Source organism: Balearica regulorum, chromosome 2, assembly GCF_011004875.1.
Source record: "Balearica regulorum gibbericeps isolate bBalReg1 chromosome 2, bBalReg1.pri, whole genome shotgun sequence".
In the NCBI taxonomy this organism is placed as follows: domain Eukaryota; kingdom Metazoa; phylum Chordata; class Aves; order Gruiformes; family Gruidae; genus Balearica; species Balearica regulorum.
In genome coordinates, this window is record NC_046185.1 from 100781818 (window position 1) to 100801160 (window position 19343).

A 19343-nucleotide genomic window follows, 5' to 3' on the forward strand; every position below is an offset into this window, starting at 1 on the left:
TGTGTTGTAGTATGCCCTTGGTGCACTGTTAGTGGAAATATTATAGTCTCAAGCTCCAAACCCAAGGCTGTACATACTGTTTCTTTTAGCACTTCATTATGTACAAGAGACAAATGTTATATAAACCAATAAAGATGTACACATCCCAACCCAGAAGACAAGAAAGACATGCAATTCCCACATGTAATCAGATTGAAACATTAGCCAATGTGGCAGGCATCCCAGGATCCTAACTTATAAAACGAGCATTTCAGAGCTTTCACAAAAACAAAACAAACAAAAAAAGAAAAAAACCCAACCAAACAAACAAACAAAAAAAAGGAAATGAAATATTACCCCACATCCTGGAAGGAGGCAGTCACCTCTCTGGGACTTTTTCCTGAGTTCAGCAGGGTTACTTGCCTTAGTTGGATTGCAAATAGTTTCCTAAGTCCATGTTTGTTCAGACATCTGTAACACAACACTGTTTATTCCATAGCCAAAAGACATTTTTACTTTCCCCGACTACTGAGAGGACAGTTCAAGCTGATGTCACTCACTGTTTTGTCTCACAAGACAGTTCTAATATAACAATGGAGGGAAAGTATAATTGGTGGGAAAGGAAGAATAAGGGGAAAGGAGGGAAGTAAGTTTGACCTTACGTAGGTCACTTCTATAGCGTTTGGAAGATCCCACTGAATGGCATTTTCTTCATCTGTTGATGAAACTGGACCTGAAGTCTGCTCTGTCTCTTCAAAAATCAGTGTCTTTTGTATTGAGAACGGGCTTTGTTTGGTTACTCTGTCCTAAGCAGAACACCATAAAAAAGATATGACATAAGATCTTCCTCAGAAACATCATTTTGTGTTAGAGGATCTCAGAGTCTAAAGGTTTCCTATCAGACTTTTTATTCTCAGAGGAGCCTGGCTTTCTGCAAGAGTCCTTTGTAGTCCAGCTGGATGTCATTACATAATTAAGCATATGAGCCAGGAGGTAGTCTTGAGCATGGCAATTTTACAATGTAATATCAAAATGTTATTCTTCCTTTCAAAAGATCTAGTGCCATTTGTTGTAATGCCTTCATGCAAGGGATCAAATATAGTATTGATTATTCATTATTACCTTTAGAGAGGTCAGGAAGCTTGTGGAATTCAGAAGACTTCTGGGGATCTGATGGGATATAAGGCCTCAGGGCTTCATGACTCATCTTGACCTGAGGCTTTGAAATATCACCTGCTGTCTGAATTGTTCCTGCTTGCTGCCTGGGATTTTAAAGTCTGTCTCTCTCTGTCTCTCTCTCTCTCTTCCCCCACCCCCCAAGGCATCAGTCTTACAGACATTGCAAGATCAAGAGAAGCAAAGAATGCAAAAGAAAGTGAAAGTGAGAAGACCATGAGCTGGGAGCCCAGCTGGTATACATCTGCTTTGCTAAGCTTGAATTGAAAATGAGTATCATTATTCTTGTTCTGCATGCATCCTACTGTGTTTAGTTATTGCATCACATAAACGAGGCAATGGGCATATCCTGTGGCTAGCTCCACTGTGTTCAACATGGGTTAAGTAACTGTTCGACACCCTAACACAGATAGTTTTTCAACCTTTCTGTACCAATTTGATCTTCATGCATGTTCAAATGGAGGGATGTTTAGAGGAGACTGGGGGTGTCATTATGTGCAGACCCTAACAAAATTTAACACAACATCTTTATCAACTTAAGAAAAAAAATCAATGTCATATTCATCTAGACACTGTATTAAAAGTTTCCATTTTCAACAACATTGCCTGTATGTTGTAGAATAAACCTCCAAGAGTGCTTTTTGGCAGATGGTTAAATATTTAAGTAGTTGGCCACAGATTTTAAAAAATTGAGATAATTAGAAGACTTGAAGCAGTTAATATTTATTAGTCATGAAGAGTTTGACAGATTGGATGTTTTCCTACCCACACATTCTCTAGCAGCAAAAAACAAAGCCCTTATCTTTCATTGTATATGAAGCAAGGTTTTCTATAAGGCAGAAGTAGAAGGCATGGACTTCCCAGGTTACCACTTAATTCAAGAAAAGGCCAGAAACCAACATGGAAACGATGAAGTCTCTGTAGAAATGCACAGCATTCACCCTGCAGAGTGCCCAGGACTGAAACCTAATGACTGACACTTCTGCACCTCTTCTGCTCTCACTATAAATTATGGTGTCTCTAGCAAGGTTGCTGGGCTACTCCGGTCACTGGAGATTATAAGAAAACCCATTTTCTATTAGCTTTGCCCCTTCTGTTGGCCTTCCTTGCAGGACAGTAGATGCATGGAGCAAAGGCAGACCAGTTCTGTGGCACTCCAGAACTCACAGAAGTCTCCCTAAATAGTGAATTAACTGGCTGTCAGGAGGCCAAGAACTGACAGATTACTAAGGCTACTCTAGGGGCCAGTTTCACCAGACAAGTCCTCTTTTATCTGTCCGGAAATCTGACTGAAAAGAAGTGTTGGGACATTTGCCTAGGCTTGCTGGCCGCCCTACAGACAGGTCCGAGCAAGAGCAGTAACATGCTTCTCACCAGGCTGCAGATGTCCAGCTACGCCAAACACACCAAGGAACACAGCTCAGCACTTCCCATGCCAAGTCAGGCCAACGCAACTGCGCCGAGCCAACAGCCAGCCCACACAGACAGCAGGTTGGATGAGCTCAGGATGGACATACGGGCATCTGCAAAGCACATACATGGTAGGTCTAAAGTCTTCTCTATCTGTCAGACTGTCAATACATGCAAATGTTCAACCAGTATCTGTGTGCAGACAAGAGCGTGCAATGGATGTACATGTTGCTAATGTATAATAGAGCAGCCACTTGAAACTGTTACCTTCTTTCATAAGATTGATACTGACTTTGTCAGTGATTCATGAAAAATATGAAAGTAGCATCAGTGTTATACTGTGTAGCTGACTGGCTAGAAAGAGATGCATCTCCATTATATCTTACCTCTCTTTTCTTACTAGCACCACTGAATGGTCAGTATGTGCCCTAGTATGAAATCCCTTGGGCTCCTTTACATTCAAAAGCAAATAGAAAGTAAGATAAACCCAAACAAGGTATCTTAGTAATGACATTTGCATGTATTCACATACAGCATTAAAAAGAATGAGTGCATAGATTAACTGTGGCAGGCAGGGGGGTGAGTGGAAAGTATTTTTGTCAATGTCTACACAGCAAGGCCAAAGGCACACAGTAATATATAATATACCTGCTATCACTCTTGCTGGTACAAACCAGCAGGGCGGGACCAACTGCCCTGGCAGGCTGAACACAGTCCTGATCTGGAGTCACCCCAGCGCTGCCCTCATGGGAACCCACGAGAGGGATCAGAAAGCATCCTTGGATACTGACCCATGCCGATGCCAGTTTGCTCTCTAAAGGGATGGTACCTGGAGCAGAGCGGTCCCCTGGCTACACCCTCCCTTACTCTAGTCAGAAGAGATCAACTGCTGAACCCACTGAGGGGATTTATCTTGATCCTATAAAAATCTTTAAGGGTTGTCCCTATCCTATACAAAATAATAGGATATTTTTTCAGCTTTTTTTTCCCTTTATTAATATTAGCTTTGAGATATTTTTCCCAGTGTCTTCTTTTCAGGCAATAGCAAATCATGCTTTATTTATCTCATTGCTATAGTGAGACTCCGGAGGACTGGAAAACTAGTAGGGTTAGGAGATACAATGAAAGCAAAACCCATTTTAAATGGACAAAGACTCAGAAGTTTCAAGCTTTCATAGGCTTTCTTTGATTGCTAAAATGCATGTTGGAGAAAGTCTGTTAAAGTTTCAGTATCCTTCCCTCTTCAAGGAGGAACCCACAATCCTCAGCCCTAAGAGCTCCAGCAAGACTCATTGCAAACCAGAAGACAAGACAAGAATAGAACCTAGCAATAAAAAAGAAGCCGCAACCTTTTAAAAAACAAATATCACAGGATTCCTTTACGCACCATAAAGAAACAAAACGGAAACAAACCCACATTGTTTCCTCTTCAAGTACCGAGAAGAAAAATCTGCACCTTAAAAAGGTTTGACCTCAATATAGGCCATAATGTAAAAATGTGAGGATCTTGGAAACTTGTGCTTTTCCTGGACGGAGGCCCAGATTTTGTAATATATCTTGCCTGTTACTATTTTTCTTGCTTCTTCCAAAGTAGAAAAGGCTCTTTTGAAGAAACATGTTTTCTAGACACTTTGATACACCAGAGTTGGGGTCTGTTTAAATACTTCAAGTTTGATATATACACATATAGTTAACATTTTCTGGATATGAGCCAGCATTGCCTGTCTGAATTCAGTTCTTACTATCAACATGTTGCGAGACACTAGACAGAGTGGTCTCTACCCTAACATGTAGAGTATATGCTAGGCCAGACAGATAATAGTAAGACAGGCAACTTGCTGTGCCTTTATCTTCTTCACCACAGTTTTAGTGAGCAGCACCTGAAAGAATTTATGTCCATATTGAAATATTCTGCCTAAGTGAAAAGAGGACTGCTAGCACACACTGGTAGTGCATCACATCTGCTTGGAAAAAGAACATTTTCCCCCCACCACCCCGCCTTGTACTTCACACAAGGAAATTTGTCAACAGTTTGACCCAGTGACTGACTATCAATGGGATTAGTACTATTTCAGAGTCCACTTTGCTGGGCTGGCCACAATGTGCTGTTGCACACTGACCTGTTCTTCTGTTCCTTTTGCTCTCCCAGCTGAGCTGAAACTGCAGCTACAAACCATTAAGCCTACCATAAGAAGGACATGGATGACAACGTACATCTCTGCTTACTGTTTTTGGTACCTAGAGAAAATATATGCAAATGCTGTCCTGTATGCTATCTCATACCAGTTGGCTGAAGGCATCAGAGCAACTGAGAGACAGAGTCTGATTAACATTTTTCCTCCAGATACACCTCTAAATCCAGCTAGAAGGGGGCCAGCCATACAATAAGCCATGTTTACTAGCCCCACTAAAATTAATTCCTGCCATATCTTATCAATCGGCCATGAGAGAAAGTTTTCCCTACTGGAACATGCATAAGTCACTCTAACTTTTGTGGCTGCGAACTGAAAGCAATTCCTTCCCCGCCTTCCAGTGTTTGCTCAGGTGCAGTTTGGTTTCCACGTGAACTGATTCAGAAGAACCTGCCTCGACCAGCAAGCTAACAGGAGTCACCAACCATCTTGCACTGACTGCAAACAAAGTCCTCATCCTGCAAGGGTCTGTTACGTAAAAGTACACTACATAAAACCATCTTTGTATTTGTGACTTATTGTAAGTCCTTAGGTGATTTGCCTTTAAGGATGACTACATTTTTAATCAATCAGCAAGGCATGCAGTATGTAAAGTTCATGCTAGCTTGAGTGGCAGTGGACGGTGTTTTTCCCCTGGTGATCAAACCCCTCGTAGCCCGTGAGGTTTAGCTGGTGAGGTTATGCAGCCTGCCTATTAGGACAGCTCTCAGCCACATGCCTGACTGCACTCTCAAGTCTCAGGGCCAAGAGTAAACTTTAAAGGAACCCTGCCAATTAAATGTAAGCAGAAAACAAAGACTGTATTTTTAACCAAAGCAAATGTGATCAGAAATGTTCTCATGATTATATTATTATTTATGTAATTATTATTATTATTTTACATTCAGAAAAGATGGCTTTTAAATTAATTTTAATATTAAAATCTGTCATGAAAATGAAGCTATCTAAAAATTAGAGTTGATCAAATTGTCTACTGGCCATTGGAAGTAAATTAAATATGTTTTACTAGTGGTGAAAAGTAAGCCTAATTTCCAAAGACAGTAAAGATTTTCTGTGCCAAATGTTTTATAGTCTTGTTTTGTGGACCTTAAAAGGGGGGGGTAAAAAAAAAAAGCCTAGGTGGCCTGCATTATCTACAAAAGGCAAAGACAAAACATTGCAGAAAGGTTATCCCAGATGAATTCCAGTAAACCCTTTATATTATATCATAGTCCAAATAGGCTACAGCATATTTGAGGAATGACATAGGGAATTTTATAGAATGTACTTGGATTAGTTGTTGCACTCTCTCCATTTTAAATATAATTGATTCAGTCCTCGGTTCAGATAAAATAATGTTCTAGCTTCAGTTTAACTGTTCTGCTGAATTGGGACCCTACCTACAATGAATCTAACTGCACAGACAGACTCCAAAGAGGTTTTCTGAACTTAAAAATGTCAATATTTTCAATCCCTTTATCTTGTTTTTCCTTTCAACATTAAAAGCAAGTGGTGAGCATACTACTAGGAAGCTCCTCTCTAGTGCTCAAAGGGCCTTGATTCTAATCTTGTCACACTATGAGACAGCTAAAAGCTGTGACAGGTGAGATGGTCATCTGTTTGTTAGAGCCTGCCCAGAACTTCTACTGCAGCCTGGGCAGCATAATACTAGGAAAAGTGAAAAGCATATACAAAAATTCAGGGTGTCCAAAACAGATTCTGAATTGCCTGCTACACTGCATCAACAGATTTCTTGGAAACAGATACTGCAGGAATGTAGTGGATTCATTTCTCTTGGGGCCTCCTAACACCTTCCTGAAAGTCTCAGGTACGTGCCGAACAAAAGGGAGAACAAAGCATTCTGCCTTAAAAAGCCCTTTGATCAGATGAACTTTTCCTTGAAAGAGAAGCGAGAGTGTGACCATTCCAAAGGGATCCCAGTAATTTCTACCATGATTTCCATAATTCAATACCTTACAATTATGCATTTCAAAGTCATCTGAAAGAACCAATAAAGACAGATTGATTACTTTATTTGTATACATCACTATGAGACATTATCACTCAATGCTGCCAAAGCCAGTTCCATGCCAGCCCTTGGTCTAAAATTAGACTAAGGACAAGGAAGTGTTCTTTCCTCTACAATGATCACCTAAACCTGAATGATCTAACAGAGGCTGAGAGTGCAAAGCAGTCAGTACCAATGGGCGATTACTGATAAGAAAACCCTCATGACCTCAAGAACAGGCCCCTCGGGACTTTCCTGAGAATGTACACAATTTTCAGCACCCAGCAAGCCAGGTGCTTAAAATATCCACTAGGGATAGCTAGGAAATTTACTCTGAGAAGGTAACTAGGCAGGGAAGACAGACATCTAGTGCAGCAGCTTGAAGTACTGAGAATGGTTCTGGTTTCCTAGAACCGTAATCAGCCATAACAAGTAGAAAATATTCTGCAGTGGCCTCTTCTCCCCACAGTTGCTCTGCTAGGAAGAACACAGATCTCACAGTCTCGGTCCCCGCCTGAACAGTGTGGAAAACTTCAGCCCTGTATCTGGGTGGAGGTAGAGACAATTAACTGAGCTTCTTATTTCTCAGAAACATGCATGCCATTTCACAGATACTGAGTGGAGGTCAAGGAAATGTCTTTTGGCTCTGACTTCCGCAGACAGTTTTAGCACTTCTTCACACCCATCTGATTGCACTTGGATTTGAGCACTTGCTCAAAGTCAAGAATTTGTTTGCTGCTCTGTGGAAGACAATGCCTTCCATATAATCATGACCTAACGTAAATACAGGTGAGCACTAAACTTCCACCACAACTGCTCCATCTGGGACCACCTGTGAGAGCTTACACTAAGCAAAGTATTTTCCTCATCTAACTCCACAACTGCTCATCCTGCTATCGCCTTAAAACACAAGCTGGGTTTGTACACGTGTCTGTAGGGACATATGCCTCATGTTATTTTCTATGTATACTTCATGTGTGCACGGTGCGCATAGGCCTAGATCCGTGAGGGTGTGTGTGCATGCAGATAGATAAACAGATAATCTGGAATTATTTCAAAGCAAGTGAAACATTTTTCTTTCTTTCTAGTTGTTTCGCAACAACTTGGCCTTGGGATCTTCCAGAGAGCAGTATGTATGAGTGACATACTTGCCTGTTTTTACAGCTCCTGCCTTATGTCAATTTAAGCATCTTTCCTACACCTGGAGGAGTTCAACAAACATCAGCTCACAGGTGTCACCCTCCATTGGCTGAAGGCTGGCTCCAGAGAGTCTAGCCAATATCTGCTTTGGCTATTAACAGCCTTGGAGAGGCCAAGATCAGTGTGTGGGGGGGAAGCTGGGGGGAGGAAAAGGTGGAAGGAAAAGGAAGGAGGGGGTACATGTATGTGCATGTGCATTTGCTGTTGCTTTAACTTTCCATCCATTTAAGAGTTTAAATACTAGTCAAGCACTTAAAATAACATTAGGACACATTCCAGCTTTCTCTGCCAGTCAGAGGGAAAAAATGTTTGAAACCCTGCATCTCAGCACCCCAAGGGCTTTATGATTTGTTAGGTTTAGTAGTTCAGAGGATTAAAAAGACAGAAATATTAGTAGAAAAAGAAGAGGAAAAAGTCAATGTATTCACTGAAGCAAATCTAATGGGTTGCTGGGCCAGAGAAGAAAAGGTTCTACTACCTGCCTGAATCTTATTTATATTTCTTGCTCCACAATAAAAAATAATTTTCTAGACATTCCCCCCCCTTTTTTTTTTGCTATGCTAGTCACATTTCCTAAATCCTTTATCAACGGCTGCTCTGCATATGAATGGGCTGTAATTGAACTGTCACATTCATGAAGGTCAGTAACCTTTCATTAGGAAGAATGTGTCTTTCTTGATAAATTGGAAAGTCCCTGAGGATTTGAAAGCATTTTTTTTATTTCATTCTTTCAAATATACCTTAAAAATCTAACACAGATCTTTCTCTCTCTTTCTCTCACTCTCTTTTCATAGCACTCTGACAAACCCCTCGTCTTTCTCTTTGTCTTTGTCACAGGCAGTTCCATGCAAAATATTCAATCACAAGCTTTCACTGTGACCTTCTTAAAAGCAAAATGGGAAGCATAAGCCCCCACCCTCAACCTCTCCCTTTGAATTGCATATAGCTGATACTACTGCTTAAAAAGAAAAAAAACCCCAAAACCTTGAGATTAGAGTTTTTGCCATGCTCTTCCTTCTTCAGACTGACTTGAGCATCTACTGTAAAGTGATCTAAGTCAAACTGTGTTGGTGCCAGTGTATCTACCCATTTTCTTGGTGTGTCCATTTATCTGCAGAGATGGACAGCCAAACACCTCAAGTAGTGACAGGCTGTATGTGAAAAACAAATTGTGGGAGAGAATTGTGCTTAAAAAAAATACTTAGTACTCCAGATAGCTTTCGATCCCTGCCACAGGTTAGCTCCATGCAACTCACTCTTCGCTATCTAAGGAAAATAAGCTCTTCAGAGGAATGTTTTTGCACCTTGATCTGCACCCTGACACAGCAGGGTCCTTAAAAGAAGCTTTGTGGCTGCCAAACTCATAACTGCTGCCAGAAGCTCAATTCCTCCTCCAGATTTTGATCAGAAAGCATGCAGCAGGATGCATGGAAATGTGTTGAGCTTCCCACTTTTACCAGTGCAAAGGTGCCTTCAGATGTCTTAAAAATACTACAGAAGCTGCTGATCACAGGGGCAGAAGCCATCTGTTTCTGTAAATCCCAAGACTAAGCCATGTTCTAGCCAGCTAAGCCTAGGGCTCATCTTCAGTGAGTTGACCAGCTTGATGTCAAGGGGTCAGAAAAAAGGCAGCTTGGTGACAAAGTCATTATCAAGATAGAAACACCAGCATGGAAAAGGGGAGACTTGATAAACAGAAGCAAGCATCTGGCCTTTTGTGTTAGCTAGTCAAATATTTCAAGAAATAACATGAATTACAGGTTCTCCAGAGCTGTCAGAAGACTGTCCTTTTATTGTCAGCACCAACAAAATTGTGGTGTTTGAAGATTCACCACTATAAGATGGAATGTAGAGGAAAGAGGAACAAGGTATAATTGCAAAACAGCTGGAGTCCTTTAATGGTGCAGGCCACACTGGAAGCTTTTCAGCTGGAAAGACGAAAGAAGCAAAATACTTCTTTTGATTTTTGCAGGAATGGTTGAAGAATGAACACTTTCATTAACTAAGCTTAACTTACTTTTCTCAAGCCCTCTCTCAACTAGTGGACTTACATGGAGTTTATATGCCCAGCTTTGAATAGGAATCCTTTACTACAGTGCCACAATATGGATTTTCTTATACTAGTAAGGGAAGCCATAAAAAAAGACTCCCAAAGCAAAAAAAGAAAGGTGCTACCTGACTTCCATATTAATGTCCTCCTCCAGCAGTAAGAGAATTTTTTTAATTCATATGGAGAGGGTTTTTACTTAAAACCGAGATGTACTCTTACACTCCAGTTCTGCCACCACTCTCTAGACACAGAGTTCATGGTGGAGGCTAGCCAGGCTGTGCCCAGAAGCATAAACCTGCCTAGATCAACATCAGAATTCTCTCTGCCACTGGTGAAGTGCAGGTACCTGTGATAACACTGTAAAGAAAGAGACCAGCCTTTATCAGTGACTAGAGGTATGTGGCAAACACTACATAGGACTTTAAAACAACAGAAAGGCCTTCACTTTCCGTGCCATGTTCAAGCTGCCCAACATAAGAGCCTAACTTAGAAACCCCTGCTACAATGGCATCTAAGGTCAATAAGCAAGGAGTGATTCAGATTCCTTCTGTGAGCAGCAGTCACAATGCATCAAGTAGGCAGGACTACCTTCTCTAAGTGCTTAACTTAGGTACCAAGATGACTTTTTTTTTTCCCCCACTGACTGCACAGGAAGCCAAGGTCTAGCAATTTGGCATAACAGGTGGTCAGAATTGCTCACCAGTCTCTTGACCTGACACGCTGTCATTGCTCCCATGTTTCATAGCAGGCAACGGGAATACAGCTCACAGTTTCTAGCTCTCAGCATGATCCTTGCTCTGTGGAATAGATACATTCTTGTGTGGTGCTCTTCCACTGTACATCAGGAGATGAGTCTGCAGTAAGCCTTATTTCAGAGGCAAGATCCTGACTGCTTTACTAAGGAGAGACTAGTAGCAAAGATGAAAAGCAAAGTTATATTCTAATGTAAAGCACAGTTTATGGACCAGTTTTCCCAAGAGTTAATTTGGAGATCATTGCTGTTTTAATCTCCTGCAATGTATGTGGGTGTGCCAGTGATCTGGAGAATGGTTTCATGCAAGCGCCCAAACATTCAGATACTTTCAGTTGCCAAAAACACAGAATTAACTGTCAGTCAAATCAACTCAAGTGGAAGACCACAATCTTGGGAAAGAAATCTCATCAAAATAAATCTTTTTAAAGCTATTTTCTAGCAAGCCTGCCTTAAAATACCCATGAGGCAACACTTCTTATGGTGTATTGTTATTTCTCTTCACAGATAAAAGGTTAATAGCCACGTAGATGTGAGGTAACTACTTACAAATCTCTGGAGAGGTTCTGTTCTGATTCACGTTCTTGTGTCCTCTGTCCAGAGTATCCAAATTTCTTTCCTCACTTGAAATTGGAGGTAGTTTCCTACATCTCAGTACTTGGATACATACACAGCTAAACCTTTTTGTATATCAAGGAATTCTGATTCCAAGATTTTGGTTCGGGACTGTCTCAAACGAAGCTCTGATAACTGCATATGGAAAAAACAAGAGACTGGTACATCACCTTATTATATATATACAGACCAAAACAATGAGGCTTCTCAAGCGCTCAGCACTGTGTATAAAATAAAAGTGGTTAAAGAATTTGTTTAGAAGTGTGTTAAGCATTTTCCAGGCAGGCGGTGAATAAATCCACTTTACCACTTCATGGCTTTACAAAGAAGCCCATCCATTAACATGGGAACCCTCTTGTTTGCATTTCTTAACAGCTGACATTTGTACCTTTCCAAGGGAAGTGAAGGGCATCTCATTGCCTCATTGTTTAAATCAGTGTGGAAATAATGGGGATGATAGGGAATTGGAGCTAATTTCCTTTGTCTCCTATTCAGCAGATAATGGTGGTATGTGCGGGATGTTAAAGGCCAGGCAGAGGAGGTGACCTGAAGATGACTTCATTCTTATGAGGTTTATCAAAAGCTCCTGTCAGTCAAATGCATGCTGAGAGATTGGGGACCGGCCATCTGGTCCAAAGTTAATCAAAGAGGAAAAAGGAAAGTGAGGAGGTGAAAAAATCCCCCTGTCAGCTTTGTGCAAGGTGGAGGGAGATGCAGACAGAAGAGGGAACTCTGTGCTCCAGCAGCCCCGCACCCAGGCTGGATGGCCATGCTGCGTGCAGAGGAGTAAAGGCAGCAGAATGGGGTGGAGGAGCGTGGGGGGAAAGAGAAAGCGTTGTTTTGAATTTTCACTGGGATGATCCCATACTGGCATGATCCCACTGGGATGAGCCTGAAGGTCACTGCTGCTGTTAGCCATACAGAGCAGAGGCAGAATTGTTCCACTTGTCCTCAGAAAGAAAGGGGGAGTGACTGACTCACAGTAGGGAACCGGTGTAATATAAAACACAGGGTATTCTGTCAGAGCGCCAGACTTCTTTCCTCTGAGTTTTGTTTCTTTCAAGCAAGAACAAGAGGTACAGCCATGCCACCTTCATATCCTGCAGATGCCACCTTACCCAGCTCCTAACCTTCTGCCCCCTCCCACCCACTAGGCTCAAAACCAGGTATCCTGCAAGCACTAGCCGCTTCTGAGAGATTTGCCCATACCAGCTTTCCTGTCAATACTGACCCACATACATTTTTACACTGCGTGTAAGCTAAGAGGGGGACAGAGAGGGGATTTAACAACAAAGGGTTTGGTTTGGTTTATGCTGAAAGGGTATCACACAATGCTTGTAAGTAAGACTGAAGACACAGATCAGATGACTGAAATACTGTTTAAATGTGTGCGTTACGTAAAAATACATTATTTCACCATCGATGCATTCTGAAGTAAAACACCCAAGTGTGACAGCCTGTTAGTCTGATTTCCATAACCAGCCCTGTTCAGCTGCTCAGATCAGCTAAATAGAGACATATTTTTAAAACTACAAACGTCCAGATTGTGAATCCCTCCCTCATGCTGGCAAGTAGTCATGCTAATGAGTAGTCTCCTTGACTCCAGGGGAAAAATTCTTGCCAGCAAAGGTTTCACAATCCCAGCCCTAAACATTTCTAAAATGATTAATCAATGTGAACTAACTTAAAACAAAAAGAAGGGGAAAAAAAACCCAAACTAAAAATACCCAGAAGAGGAAATAGGGGAAGGTTCTTTTGAAGGGTTGCAAATTAAGGCTGAGCACTAGATGTTTTTGTGGACTTAGGCAGAGCAAGGGATGAATGTGCTGCCTCTGTACACACACACACACACACACACCCCCCCCCCACCTCCCAGGACAGACATATACTAAAACCAGAGAGAACAAGAAGAAAAAAGTTTGGCTGCTTCATATACCTGTGGGTGGGACTCGCTTCTCCATTAAGTTTCCATTCTGCTTCCTCTTCAGGTCAAAGTCCAGTCAGGCCCCCATAGAGAGGAACATATGGAAAACAGCAGCAGTGAGTTCTGCTCTACCTGCAGCTTTGCTGGGCTGAGTCTCCTCCAATGCCGTGTTTGGGAGCATTGCTTTGCATGGCCAACCACTGTAAAACAGACCTGAGAATAGCAAGAGTGGAAGCACACTGGGCTTTGAAAACAAAAACAAACCTTTACAAAGAACCTAACCCCAAAGAACCTCTGCTGAACTGAGGATTTCAGCCAAGAACATACAGCTCTGTCTCTATATACACAATATATATGCATCTATACACTGCTTACTGCCCTCGTATTTTTAGTGAGTTTTTAAAATAGCAAGCAACCTGCTGCACACTAAGCAGCTTGAAACAGGCACAGCCAAAAGTGAACAGGCATAGCCAAAAGGATGGAGACTGGGAGGCCTTGGATTTTCTTGCTGCTAATGGCTGACATAGAGTCATAGAATTGTTTAGGTAGGAAAAGACCTTTAAGATCACCAAGCCCAACTGTTAACCTGGCACTGCCAAGTCTACCACTAAACCGTGTCCCTAATCATCACATCTACACATCTTTTTAATACCTCCAGGGATGGTGACTCAACCAATTCCCTGGGCAGCCTGTTCCAATGCTTGACAACCCTTTCGGTGAAGAAATTTTTCCTAATCTCCAATCTAAACCTCCCCTATCACTTGTTACTTGGGAGAAGAGACCAACACCCACCTGGCCACAACCTCCTTTCAGGTAGCTTGTAGAGACTGATAAGGTCTCCCCTCAGCCTCCTTCTTCTCTAGGCTAAACCACCCCAGTTCCCTCAGCTGCTCCTCGTAAGACCTGTTCTCTAGACCCTTCACCAGCTGCGTTGTTCTTCTTTGGACAGGCTCCAGCACCTCAATGTCCTTCTTGTAGCAAGGGGCCCAAACCTGAACACAGTACTCGAGGTGCAGCCTCACCAGTGCCAAGTACAGGGGGACGATCACTTCCCTAGGCCTGCTGGCCACACTATTCCTGATACAAGCCAGGATGCTGTTGGCCTTCTTGGCCACCTGGGCACACTGCTGACCCTTATGTATGGGAATAGAAGCCAGTGAAGAATCTCATGGACACCAAACATGCACTGTAATTTTACTTACCCTGACTTGTATTTGCTATCAACTGAACTTCCTTACCTGAGCTGTGATGACCTCAGAAGGAAGGGAGTTAGTAGCAGCAGGTTTTTTTTTGTTTTGTTTTTTATCTGCACAGCTCTAGATCTGAGAGAAATATGACTAAGAAAAGGATCTTTCCCAATCCCTGAAAAGAAAATGCAGCCATGTGAATCCCAACATATAAACAAGAATCGGCATGTCTGAAATACTGTGCCTGCTATAATTAAAACTCACTACAAAACAACTCTGTTTCTGTATTTACGACATAAAACCTGCAGACATGTAAAAATGGGCTGCCAGAAAAGTGAGCAAGGAAATTTCACTAGACAGAAACCTGCTATCCCCTGGAAGAATTAGGGGTTTTTATCAGGCAGCAATTCATTATCATATATTTATGATTCCCCTTGCCTAGTTCCTGCTTGATCTCACAGAAGGAAAAAGCTTTAGACTTACCTGCGTCTGCAAGGATTCCTAGTCTAACACATTGGTTGCATACACAGGCATGAACACGCTGTCTTCAGAATGTCCTCCTCCTCCTCATGGGCTTGAAATAATTTGACATGCCAAGTTAGACAATGCCTTAAATCAAACAGCAGCTCCATTTTCTTCAGTGGCTGAGACTATTTCCAAAAGCAGGTAGGTGATTTAGCAACATAACCCTAAAGTGATAGAAGACAAGTGACTACATCCCCTTGAAGACATTGAGAACATCCAGCTGTAGTCTTTTCCCCACACCTTCCACAAATCCCTTATTTCTAGTTAGAAATCATGTAATTGCAAATATCACAATATTAAGCCCTTCCTGAAGAACTTTTTCAACTTTCTTCTCTGTTATACTGCATGGTCAACAACCATGCTGAACATACGCTTTAATGATTGCCACAGCAATAATTCACAGAGAACCGGGTTTTTTTCAAAACACTTCAGAATAGCAAGGAGTTGGGGGAGGGAAGTTATCAGGATGCTGGAAAGCGCTAATACAATTTATTAGACAAACCCTGTGTGGATGCAATGGCAGGTCTGCTATCAAAGGCAAAAACCTTCAGGCATTTTACATCCCATAATCCCAATGAAAGCCTGTTTTTGCAGATACCCTGCAGTTCATGAATCACTGGCTGTAGCATACAAAATCCCCTATTTAAGTAATTACAGTACAATACACAAATCTGCACAGTGGCTGATGTTATATAAAATATTCCAAGGGAGTCTCAAAACTACAACATAAAAAACCCAAAAACTTCCAACTGGAAATAAGTGTCTTGCAGAAAGCATATTTTGTGAAGTAGGGGATGCTCTGATCTAGTCATATTAGGTCTGTCCTGGGGACTGGAAGAGGTCTGGCAATACAGGGACCCAAGTGAGCCATGGACAGAGAATGGCTCCTGTCTCCAGACATTGTTTTACATTTGTTTTCACTTGGGCTCCAGTGCACCCTCAAGCTCCCTGTTTTTACACAGTTGGACGGTTTTATTACTGCCACCTTTGTTTTGAAACATCAAAGAACACAAAAAGATCTCAAATCTCAACCCTGGCCTTGGCCATGCACTGCCCCAATAATGGGACTGGCTTCCATTTCTTCAGCAAGAATGAAGCAAAAGCCTGGTATTTTAGGAAGATTCCTAAATTCCACCAGGCAGCATGAAGTCTCATCTCTGTACTCAGTTCTGATTTATCTCCACACCTGGGCAGTTCAGCTTCTACATTCAGCAATAGGGAAGACAGGCTTTCTTTCATGAAAATCCCTTATTTGCCTAACTTTAGTTTCACCTACAGAGTGCATATTTCACCAACCTTGTACCCTTCACCTGGTCTGTAAATCAGATTTGGATTGACAAGTGGGTGGCATTTTGCCAAGTCACTTCTAGATCAGACCAGCTACTCTCAGTTGTATCCACGTAACCAGAGCACCAATGAAAAAGGGTAAAAAAGGGCAGAATTGCATTATGATTTACAGAGCATGATGAATGTGTTCAATTCAGATTAATTAGAAATTATGTTATACTCCTCTACTCACAATTGAAGGTCTGGTGAAGAAAAAAAATCTGAACTGAAAATGAGCATTATTTTTATTGTACAGGTTTGCTGACTTCCTCCTCCAGAGGAAACACACAACCTTCCTTCAGTGGAAGTCATTGTTTTAGAAATGTTGGTCTGGATCAGACTTAGCATTTTCGGAAATCTCTTGCAGCTCCCACAGGGTCCAGCTCTTCAGTACAAACTTTATCTTCTTGTTCTTGGTGCAAGGAATCTGCAGAACTGGAACTTGGTTTGCAAAGAGAAAAAATATAATGGCCCACAAAACATAAGGTAAATCGACGTTTTAGAAGTGTTTTATGAACTGGAAATCTTTCTCTAAAGTATTTCACTACAGCCCAATAAAACATTACACACTGGCAGAATTTTATCCTATTAAAGTTGCCAAAGGCTTCTTCACCAAAGGGTAAATTTTGTTCAGGTTTAATTTCCTTTCATACTTCCCCAAAAATCAATGTAATTGCTCAGGTGCAGGTTGACAGGTTCCTGAGATAGCCTAAATTAAGCAACCCACAGCAACCAAGGCACAAACAACAACTACACAGTGAAAACATGGAGGAACAGCAATTATCATCTCATGGAAAGGCTGTGTTAGGTTCGTGTGGAGCTCCCAGGGCAGGCTGTTAAATTGGACATAAGTTTTTCTTTGAAGAAAGGCAGAGCCATGATGCAGAAGGCTTTCCTGGGTTAGGGCTGCCTTTTGCTACAAGCATCAGTCACGAAGAGTGCAAGCAGTTTGAGTTGAAGACACAGTGAAGAGTTTGGCAGAAATTTGGACTGCTCTGCATGTGGGATGTTGTGATTCCTCCAGCTGCAATTCCCTAGGATGCATTTCACCTAGCCAACACCTGACAGGAGATATTTAGGAGGTTATAAGTCTTCTTTAGAAGAAAATTACAACAGAAAGAGGTCCAATATAACAACTAAAACACGAGAAACAGGCTTCTCACAGTTTGTGTTCTAGGTGCCCAGCTGAAATCCTGGCTCCATAAAAGTCTTTGCTGTGCACTTCTAGGAGGCCAAGTTTCTAGCTAGCTTTCATATATATTTGACTTGCTATGTTGCCTAGCATCATAGTCAGAGAAGAGTAGATTCAATCTCATTGTAAAGAGCAAACATAGTGTACATCGAGATGGAAAACTGTTTGGTTTGCAATGCCCTATAAGCCTCAGCAGGCAGCCATTTAGTAATATGTAGAAGGTGTCCCCATCCTTCTCATTTATTGGATTTATTTGCCACAGGCAAAGAAGTAGAACTTTGAGACCATTTTTTGACATAGTTGATGTGTTGATTTTTGTCTAAAGAGTTTTATTGACTCAACAGAATACCAAGATTTTTGATTCAGGGATCATATTGCTACAGCATAACAACTGATTTGTCTGCTGTAACAGAGAGAGAGTTGTACTGCAGTATCTGATGATCCCTTTTCATATGCATATAGGTTGTTTTATGGCTTTAATTTAAAGAATAGAGCAAAAGATCCAGCCTTAAGAAAAAGGGTAGTTGTGGCTGTCATACAGACATTTTGCTAAAAAAACCACCCCTGACTCTCAAAGTAAATCAAAGAGGTGGGGAAGAAAGGGTACAGCCTATTCACTCCTACCATTTTATGTCAGTTTAACAAACTCATTGCTGTCAAAATTGCACCAGTAATATAACAGACAAGATAGCCAGTATCTTCTCCTCGTCTTCTCAGCATCCAAACACAACAACCAAGAAACAGAAACAAAAGTTTAAAAAGCAGGCAATTTTTTTTCATGAGGCGTGTCCAATGCCCAATATCTTCCATTTTCCTGTGTTCATGGTCAAACTATCAACGTGAATGAGCACTGAAATAACTGTGCATCCTAGTAGGGTGGATGAGCTCATGATTCATGAATGAGATTAGACCAGAGGTTCCAGAGAAAACAGGTATTAATCTATGCCACATTTCTTGTACTTATACTTAGCAGCCACCCCTCCAAAATCCAGAGCATGAAATGATCATCAGAAGAAAATAGCATTAAAAAGAAAGATAAAAACCCCACAGCTTTGCTAACCATTTGGAATAGTCTGTATTACCACCAACTGAAGCAGGGATCTTTAGTCTATTGTGGTGTATTATGTGACTTCAAGAAAATGAGATGGGAAGGTAAATATACAAAGTAGGATTTAGGAAGCCGCTGGGTGAAGAGGGACAAAACCCCTTCTTATGGTTGTCAGTAAAAAGGAGGGTGACACTCTTACAGAGTTAGAGGAGGTCAATAAATCACCATCCTTATCTTGCAAACAGAGCCTGTGACTTCAAAAATTAGCTCATTTATTCTGCACAATTAAATTTATTGAAGTGTGACAGAAAAAGTTTAGCAGTCGCTGATGCAGAAAGACAGCAACAACGGAGGCAGGCAACGGACTGAATGACACAATTAGTTGATTTTCATTTTATTTATCAATATAATTATTGAATTGTATTTATCCTATTTCACAGATTTTTACCATTATTAGAGCCTGGGCCTCAAGGGTAAGAACTAGTTCAAATTTTCAGTCTAACTTAATGTGATTATAGAACTGCTAATAAAAGAAAAGTTCTATAAAGTGCTACACAATCTTGTATTCAATTTCACCCCACCATCAGGCTCAAAAATCCAGAATCCTTTCATGTAAAGGCAATAAACTGAATATGAATTGTGAATGCATTGCATTCCCTAGATGGCAACCAAACCTATGTTTGCAGGATCCAACCCTGATGCTGCCTCAAAGGAGCCAAGATTCTTTCTGAGTTTTAAAGTCAGGGATATGTTTCTTTCTTAAAAAACAAAACCAAAAAAC

General features: G+C 41.3%; 1 long non-coding RNA gene across 1 annotated transcript in view; it reads right to left on the bottom strand.

The window, feature by feature from the left end:
* The window catches only part of LOC142600471 (uncharacterized), a 39012-nt gene that overhangs the window by 10547 nt on the left and 9122 nt on the right, over positions 1–19343 (bottom strand). Inside the window, exons 3-8 of the long non-coding RNA XR_012833969.1 lie at positions 16516–16749; positions 14955–15160; positions 14523–14646; positions 13297–13484; positions 11295–11495; positions 10695–10791 (exon numbers count right to left, since the gene is read on the bottom strand). This is a non-coding gene — a long non-coding RNA (uncharacterized LOC142600471). The remainder of the gene's footprint in view (positions 1–10694; positions 10792–11294; positions 11496–13296; positions 13485–14522; positions 14647–14954; positions 15161–16515; positions 16750–19343) is intronic.